This window comes from Nannospalax galili, unplaced genomic scaffold, assembly GCF_000622305.1.
Source record: "Nannospalax galili isolate Female #2095 unplaced genomic scaffold, S.galili_v1.0 scaffold212, whole genome shotgun sequence".
Taxonomy (NCBI): Eukaryota; Metazoa; Chordata; class Mammalia; order Rodentia; family Spalacidae; genus Nannospalax; species Nannospalax galili.
In genome coordinates, this window is record NW_008333884.1 from 4,300,105 (window position 1) to 4,308,990 (window position 8,886).

Sequence of the window (8,886 nt, forward strand, 5' to 3'; positions counted from 1 at the left end):
TGGGCACCGCTGAAACCCAGCTGGGAGCGGCGGGGACACCGGGAGCTTCGGGAGCGCGCGCTCGGCGGCGGCGCGAGGACTCCGGGCTGTGCGGGCTGCGGCTGCGTGTGCGCGCTCTGGAGGCCGGGGGCGCGCCCGCCAGGTGTGCGAGCGGCCGCGCGCCGGCGGCAGGGCGCAGCTTTGTGCCGGTCGGTGTGCGCGCGTGCGCATCGCGGTGACGGTGCACGCGACTGGGCGGGCTGCGAGGGAACCCCGCGAAGCGGAGGAGGGGGTTGCGTCCGAATGGAGAGCCGTGGAGTCCGCGCTGGCCCTCGCGCGCGCGTGGGGTGAGCCGGCGGGACTGTTGACGTTCCGTCCACGTCTGGCAGTGGGAAGGTCAGTGGTTCCGGGCTGCGTTGTAATTCCATAGCCGGCTTGCATCCCGACGCGAGTCCTGGGTGTGACTGAGCGTGGAGCTGGAGTGGATGCGTGTGTTGCAAAGCACGGATGGCCCGGGTGAGCTCTGCGCACCGAGCAGTTGGGCGCACTGGGTTCTGTCTGGGAGGTAGGGTGACTGTCCTCAGAAATCCTTGCCGGGCGCGGCACACACCATGCAGAGGGGCGTGTGTGCGTGAGATGTTGGTCATCCCCCTGTCGGAGTCTGGAGAGAGACGCCTGGCGATGGGGGTCAGACGTGGGTGTTTACAGGTGGCGGTAGCAGGAAAGAAGCCGGGAACCTGAGAGGACCCTGTAGCTAGGCTGGGGGTGGGGAGGTGTTGTTGTTTTCCCTGGTAAGAGCAGGAAACTCCAGCCGGTCGTCCCTCCAGTCTGTGCCTGTTGCAGGGAGAGAAGCTAGGACCTCTGTGGACCTGTGGGGCAAGGCCAGCCTCCAGCCTGATGCTCATTTTAGAAGCCTTGGGTGGGTGTGGTGGTGGAAGCCTCCGTTGGGGGTCCAGGGCTTGTGTTCACTGGAAGGAGGGAGCCTGGACTTGAACTCTGGCTTTGCTTACACGTGTTGTCTGGACCTGGGAGCTGGTAGGGGCACCCTTTTTCCTCTATAGCTCTCCTTCACCCTTAACAAACCTGAAGGGCATTTACATGCTAGTGAGTTTTAGCCTTTGAATTCAGGGGTCTGCTTCTGTTGAGTGGCCCTCATCAGGGTCACCTCTAAAGGGAATACTAGGATTGTCCTGGGCCCAGTACTGGGGGGGGGTGCCTTGTGACCCTAGGACCATCCTTTGAGCCCTGTAAGCCTCAGTTTCCCTTCGAGGAGAAGGCTCTGTTGTCTGCTCCTCCTGCCGTAGGCAAGGAGTAAACAGAAAGCTCACTAGCTGCCTAGAGGTTGGGAGTGACTCAGGGCCTGTGAGGTCCTGGCCAGTGATCTCCCCTAGGTCTTGACAGGAGTTGTGAGAGGCTGTGACATCACCTCCAATTAAGGGTGCTGGGTTGACCCATTCCAGGGTTGTATGTCTGCTAGATGTGTCTGCTCAGGCTCTGGAAGCTGCCTCAGGTCCTTCCTCCCTCACTAGATGTTGAGGAGTTGGGGAAAGAAGGGATCTGGGGGACCAGGATGGGCAGGATAGAAGGCTGGATACCCCTCCCCCAGGGGGCAGGGACAGATGGGTAGGGTCAGGGCACAATTGATGGGAATCAGCATCAGCCCAGGTATTATAGTTCAGCAGGAGGTAGTCTCTGTTCTAGAGGATCCTCCTGAGACAGGCACCTTCACAGCCCTCCTCTCCCTCTTTCCCAAATTTCCTTCTGAGCAAATGTGGTCAGCTAGGTGTGGTAGCTTGACATCTGTAATCCCAGCACTTGGAAGGCTGAGGCAGGAGGACTGTCATGAGTTCAAGGCCAACCTGAGCTACCAAGTGAGATTCTATCTCTGAAACCAGAAATCAAAATTCCCAAACCAAAAGCAATTTCCAAAAACTAAAACATATAAAAAGAAAATCTGATCAAGTGTGGCTGAGTCACAGAGGTTCCAGAAAATGGATGGTGGTGGTGGCAGCCTGGCACAGTGGCTAAGCATGAAGGCTTAACTCCTCTCCTGGTGACCCTGTTGGTGACAGTTTGTTGTCAGGAAGATCTGGATGTGAATCACAGTTCCACCACCCACTCTCTGTGCCCCTTCTGTCCCCTAGGGATGACTGGGATAAAGGCTTGCTCACAGTGGTTTACTTCAGAAGTGATCTCAAGAAGCAAGGGCAGGGGCAGAGGGTGTGCAGGAGAGAAAGGCCGTTATTACTGCTTTTCTCTCTCCTGGGGGTCTCCTCAGGAGCCTAGGACTGCATTTCAGAACTGCTTTATTAGGGAGAGAAACCATTAGCAGCTCTGTGCTCCATGGCTATTAACTCTCTCATGTTTCCAGACTGTACATGCATGAGGCTCAGTGGTTTTCTGTGGAGACCCACACTACTGCTGCAAAGAGGGCCTGGCTTGTGCCTCTTGCAGTACTGATGTATATCACCTATAAGATGCTGCCCCAAGTGGAGGGGCATTGATCATGGCAGCGGTGGCTGGAGTAGGAGGTGGGCCAAGAGGCTTTGCAGTGATACCTGAGGTGTTCAACACACTGCATGACCTGAGTCTCAGTTTCCTTACCTGGGTGTTGTGATTTTTTTTTTTTTTAAGACAAGATCTTGTTGTGTAGCTCAGGCTGGTTTTGAACTAATAACCTTCTTGCCTTAGCCTCCTGAGTAGCTGGGATTATACATAGGTACCATTGTGCGTGGGTTTGTTGAACTTATTTTTCTTTTCTTTCTTTCTTTCTTTCTTTCTTTCTTTCTTTTTTTTTTTTGAGACAGGGTCTCATGTAGCACAGCCTGGCCTTGAACTCCTGATCTTCTTATCTCCACCACTATGTCTCTTCATTGAAATTTTAAAATTTATCCTTTTTTAGCCAGGCATGGTGGTACACGCCTTTAATCCCAGCACTGGGGAGGCAGAGGCAGGGGATCTCTGTGGGTTTGAGGCCAGTCTGGTCTCCATTAGGGAATCCAGGCCAGCTGCGGCTACAGGGAGACCTTGTCTCAAAAAGACCAAAAAAAAAAATTTATCCTTTTTATTTTATGTGTATGAGTGTATTGCTTGCATGTGTGTAAGTACACTCATGTTGTGCAGTGCCCACGGATGTCAGAAGAGGGCGTTGGGTCCCCTGGAACTGGAGTTCTGGATGGTTGTTAGCCAATATGTGGGTCCTGGGAACTGAACCCAGGTCTTCTGCAAGAGCAACAGTGCTCTTAACTGCTGAGACATCTCTCCAGCTCCCATGAAAATTTTAACACAGCAATGGGTGTTGGGGTGCAGTTCTGTGAAGTTGGGAAGGCAGTGGGGCCTGGTGGTGCAGACCTTCAATCACTCTGGTGGAGGAGACTGGATAGGCAACCTCTAAAACCCCTCCTGGTTGTGGAATCTGGGACTCAAGGACTAGACTCCTGCCCCAGTTGGTGCCTTTGGGTATGTGGCCCAGTTCCCCAGGCCTGAATGGATCTGGTTCACAGTCTTCAAATTAGAGCCAGTGATGCCCAGGAGGACACAGGAGCTCCAAAGTGGGCAGGGGAGGAAGAGGGAGCTGTCACTTGGAAGCAGGTGCTTGAAGAAGGAGTGGAGGGAGGGTAGATGTTGGCGGTTAGAACTGGCAGATGGTCGTGGGCACTGGTCTGGGCTGCAGTCAGTGGGGAGGACAGGGCAGGGAATGGGGGATGGTTAGAGAAATTGCAGAACAGGAAGGGAGACAGGACAGACTGGCAGGAGGTAGCCAAGATGCCAGAAGACAGGTCTGGGGTGAGCTGGCAGTCGTGGTGTCCAGAGTTAGAGGTGTTTTGGGCATAGCACAGTCTGGGCCTGGGGAAGAGGGAGAGAGAGTGGCAGGAGAGAAGGGCAGGGAAGCAGCAGTTGAGTGTTACTCGAGGGAGTTGTAGAGCATGAGCCGAGCAGGCTTTGTATATCAGGGTCGGGACCGTCCAGCTTCCTCACTTTCCTTTTTCCCATGAGCCCACTGTGCCTCCTGGGCCACTACCATCTTTGACAGGGGAGGTCTGTCTGCAAGCACTTAGGTTCTGCTATGGTCAGCTAAGGAAGAAGTTGTGGATGTACCTTAGCCAAGGCCTGTTGCCATGGTACCAGGTGGCTCTGGTCTCCCTGCCCTCTCCCATCACACAGTAGGGAGGTATCCATGAGCCTCCTGCTCATACATAGACACTTCGGGCTGGCATTACAGAGGTCACTTAGTCGATCCCTCTGCCTGCAGCAAGGTCACACCTCACAGAGTTTGGGGTGGTGCTGCACTCATTTAAAGACTAGTCTGTTCTCTGCAATTGAGAATGGATTCTGTTCTAATAAGTTTTGTAAAAAAAAAAAAAAAAAAAAAAAAATAAGGGGGGGCGGGGGGATCAGTGTTTTGGTGCCTCTTCAGTGGGAAGTTCTGCTTTATGTCTGATCTTAGCTGCTATGCTGTGTATGTGTGTGTGTGTGTGTGTGTGTGTGTGTGTGTGTGTTTCCCTGCTCCCTGTAGCCCAAGCTACCTGGAGCTCACTATGTAGACCAAGCTGGACTCGAACTCACAGAGATCCACCTGCCTCTGCCTCCCAAGTACTGGGATTAAAGGTGTGCGCTACCACACCCCACATGGAATAAGGGATTTCTATCCATCTGCTCCTGATGCAGAACAGCCTCAGGGACTTCAAGGCAGGTGGACTGGGAAGGCCAGGCTTGTGCTTTGAGGCTTTGGCCTGTGACAGAGGCTGTGCCGAGCCCTCTGCATTGCCTAGGCTCTGGTTCTGGACTTGCATTTTTCTTTCAAGGCTAGGCCACCTCTCATCCTTCCCTGGCTCAGATATAGGATTGTCAGTCTCCTTCCTGGGTCAGCCTGGGCTAGCTGGCCTAGCTCTGCCAGGTCTGGGTCAGCAGATAACACCAGGCATGGGCACCTGTAGGATCTAGGTATAGCCAGGCCCTGCTGGTCAGTGTCTGGGAGTGAGCCAGAGCAGGAGTGGCAGACAGGTAGACAGACTGAGGTGTGCTTGTGCGCGAGTGCGTGTGTGTGTGCTCCGTGCTCTTGTGTGTCTTGGAGTCCTTGCTGCTGGGTTGGTGCATGTGTATCTCCGTGACTCCATGTGGCTGCTGGCATGTCTGTGCACTGTGCTATGGGGTTTGTTTTGGTACCAGTGTTTGGATCTCCTTGACAGCTACCCACTAGACCCTCTCCAGGGTTCTGGAGAGTGTGGTGACAGGTGATACTTTAGACTGGCAGGGTTTCTGCCCTCCATGAGCTCTCTGAGTCTTCTGCCCTGCCCAGTTCTGCCCTCTCTCTAGCCTTTCTTACTTCAGCCCTCTCTCTGCCATGAGAAAGTTGCTACTCTGTCTCGGGATGTGTGGGTATCCACTGCCTTAAGGATGGTGCCTGAAGAGAGATGACCAGTTTAACCTCCAGCCCTGTCCTCCTGAGCTCTGAGGGGTTTGGCATAAGCATGGGTTGAGGGGATGACTCAGGATGACTGCAGGGGTGGGTGGAAGGGCCTGTGTGTCACCCTGGGAGCACTCTTGCTCCTATCCACATGACCTGCCCTAGTGGCTGGGCACCCGTGCAGCATTGAGCAGGCTCTCAGACCCCATTGAAGTTACTCTTCCCCAGTATCCTTGGTTAGTGTGGTTTCTGATAGGAGGCAAAGCGGTCTCAGGGGTGGGGGCTTTAACCTCTGCAGAATTCAAACTGTAACCATTCAAACTTTATGTATGCAGCTCTTCCTGCTGCTGTGCATGTGATAGCTTAGTTGTTCTCTGGCAGTCCTCACCTAAGAGGATGGCAGATCTAGGAGGTGACTTCTAAGAGCATCCCTGCTTTCTTGCGGAGGTCACTTCTCCAAGGTTGCCAGCTAGGAAGAGACAGAGCTGGACTGTGAGCCCGGATCTTTTTGTGCCACTGCTTGCTGCTCCTTCTGCTCTTTGTGTTCATCTCGTCCTTGTCATCTCCCCTTCAGAGAGCCGTCCAGGGTTACCCCCTGAAACAGGCCTCCCTAGCCATCTGGTACCCTTAGGATTACATTAGCCTACTTTACATACCTGCTTAAAGTTATCTGACTTCCTTATCTCCTACCCGGAGCCCAGATGTGCCAGTCTAGTCACCTAAATCTCAAAACTAGCAGAGAGCCTGGAATACAGCAGAAATGTCAACATATGATGAATGAATGGGTTAAGGAAAGTAGATAGGTCTGACTCTGACCCAAGCCCTGGACTCTTCCTTGGCATTGCCTGTTGCATAGCAAGACCTATTGCAAACAAAGGTGAAGGGTCTGGAGCCGGTTTGCTTGGTTCAAATTCAGGCTCTGCCACTCCTCTAGTGACCTAATACTGCATGCAAAGCCACCCAGAAGCTTATGGCTTACAACGGTGACATTTATTTTGCTCATGAATCTGCAGTTTGAACAGGGCTTGCCAGGGAACACTCATATCATTTCTATCCAGTGTTGGGGGTGGTTTAAGGCCTGGGGTGAATCACCTGCTGTCCAGATTGCTCATGTCTGACAGTTGATGCTGCCTTTCGGCTTGGTGGCTCCTTTCCTCTCAGGCTGTTCTATGTGCTCTCCTTGTGTAATAGTTTAGGCTTCTTCACAGGAGGGTGACTGGGTTAAGGAGCAAGTGTTCCAAGAAAGCCATGTAGAAGCTGTCTGGCTTTTCTTATCCAGCCTTGGAAGTGATGTGGTATTATTTCTGAGGTACCCACATTTTCAATGCAGATCTGTAGGACAGGAGCATAGACTGCAACTCTCAGAGAGGAAGACAGATAACTTTAAGCAGGTGTGTAAAGTAGGCTAATGTAATCCCAAGGGTACCAGATGGCTAGGGAGGCCTGTTACATAAGAACAGTGTAGGTGGGTGTGGTGGCACGCACCCTCAGGAGGTGGAGGTAGGGGGATTGTGAGTGTGAGTTTGAGGTCAGTCTGGGTTATAGACCCTGTCTAGGAAAAAAAAGCATACATGGATGGTAGTACTATCTTTGGAAAATACAGTCTGCCAGGGCCATTCACCTCAAGTGTAGGGGTTAGTACCTCTGTGCCCCATTTTTCTCATCTGGGAAGTATGTGTAGAGCCTTCCCAAGGGAGGGGCTCATAATGGGGAGAGGAGGAACTTGAAAATGATTTCTCTTTCTCGCGTGTATACATGTTCATGTGTGTACAGGTGCACATAAGTGTACACAAATATGTTTGTACATGTGTGTGGAAGACAGAGCTTAACCTCAGGTATTGTTTTTTAGGCATCATCCACTTAAAAAAATTTTTTTGAGACAGGGTTTCTCACTGGCCTGGACTCATCAAATAGGCTAGTCTGGCTGGCCAGTCATCCCTAGGACTCTGTCTCTACCTCTTCAGCCCTTAGTGACTTACAAGCATGTATCAATACATCTGTATTTTTAAAATTTAATTTAATTGTATGAGTGTTATGCCTGCATGTGTGTAAGTGCACCGTGTCATGTAATGCCCTTGGAGGACAGAAGAGGGTGTCAGATCCCCTGGAACTGGAGTTACAGAAGGTTGTTAACCACTATGTGGATGCTGGGAATCGAACCCACGTCTTCTGCAAGAACAGCCACTGTTTTCAACTTCTGAGCCATCTCTTCAGCCCCTGTTTTTTTTCTTTAAAGATCTGTTTATAGATATGTATGTGGGCTTACATGTCTGTATGTGTACCATGTGTGTGCAGGTGCCCTCAGAGGCCAGAAGTGGGTGTCAGATCCCCTGAAACTGGCGTTATGGGTGGTTGTGAGCTGCTCTGTGTGGGTGCTGGGGATTCCAACCTGGGTCCTCTGTAAGAGCAGCAAGTGCTCTTAATGGCTGAGCCATCTCTCCAGCCCCCATCACATCTGGTTTTTAAAAATGTGGATTTTGGGGGATTGAACTTTAGATCCTCATGCTTTCAAGGCAAAAACTTTAGCTACTGAGCTATCCTTCCAGCCCTCCCCTCACCCCTCCTCTATCTCCTCTTTTTCTCTTCTTGAGCCAGGGTCTTATGTATCCTAGACTGGCATCAAGGATGACCTTGTACTTCTAATTTTCTTGCCTCTACTTTCTGAGTGCTAGGATTATAGGCATGCACTACTGTGAGCAGTTTATGTGGTGCTGGGGATCAAATCCAGGCCTTTGCATGTGCTAGGCAAGCACTCTTCTAACTGAGCTGATAAAGGCCCTTTGTGCTCTGTTTGTTGTATCATTCCAAGTCAGCCTTGTTCTCTTCAATGTGCTGTTGGTGGAGAAACCATGAGGCTGGGGGTGGGGGTGGGTGGGGGTGGGTTCTGGCCTTGGGCCTGAGGCAAGCACCCCATCTTTATGCAAGGAAATCAGCTGATAAATTATGAACATGCTGTTTTTGAGTGTCAGGCCCTTTGTTTTAGTGTCTGGGTGAACTCCCAACCTCTCCTCTGTCTCTTCTGCCTGCCTCCACCTGAGTCCATGTTCATCTGCCAGGGAAATGTGCTCTATGCCCAGCTTGCCTGTCCCTGCCCAGATCGGGGCTGCTCCTCCACTGGGCATTCACAGGTGGCCCAGGGAGAATCTTGAGGTTTGCTTGAGCCCAACCTGTCGGCATGTCACATTCAAGACTACCTTCATTTAGAGCCAGGTCTGCCTGTGAGCCTTGTGTGTAAGAATGGCAAAAGGGGTTAAAGAGAGGGCTCTGGGTTTGAATTCTGCTATTGCCACCATGGGCAAGTCTTTTAATGTTTCCAAGGTTCCAATTCTTCACAAGAAAAGTGAATATAGTTGTGGTAAGGTTTCAATGGTGGGAAAAATGTTTGACTTTCCTGGTTTGTAGGAGGCTCTCAAGAGATGACTGACATTGGCAGGTGAGGTGGTACACACTTGTGATCCCAGCACTCAGAAGGCTGAGGTGGGGGGGTGGAGTGGGGGGAT

At 51.9% G+C, this 8,886-nt stretch overlaps 1 protein-coding gene across 1 annotated transcript in view; it reads left to right on the forward strand.

Annotated features, from left to right (window-relative positions):
- Nucleotides 1-211: 211 nt before the first annotated feature.
- The window catches only part of Rap1gap2 (RAP1 GTPase activating protein 2), a 251,257-nt gene continuing 242,582 nt past the window's right edge, over nucleotides 212-8,886 (forward strand). The window contains exon 1 of the mRNA XM_017797085.2: nucleotides 212-375. The gene's annotated coding sequence lies outside the window, so the exon portion shown is untranslated. The remainder of the gene's footprint in view (nucleotides 376-8,886) is intronic.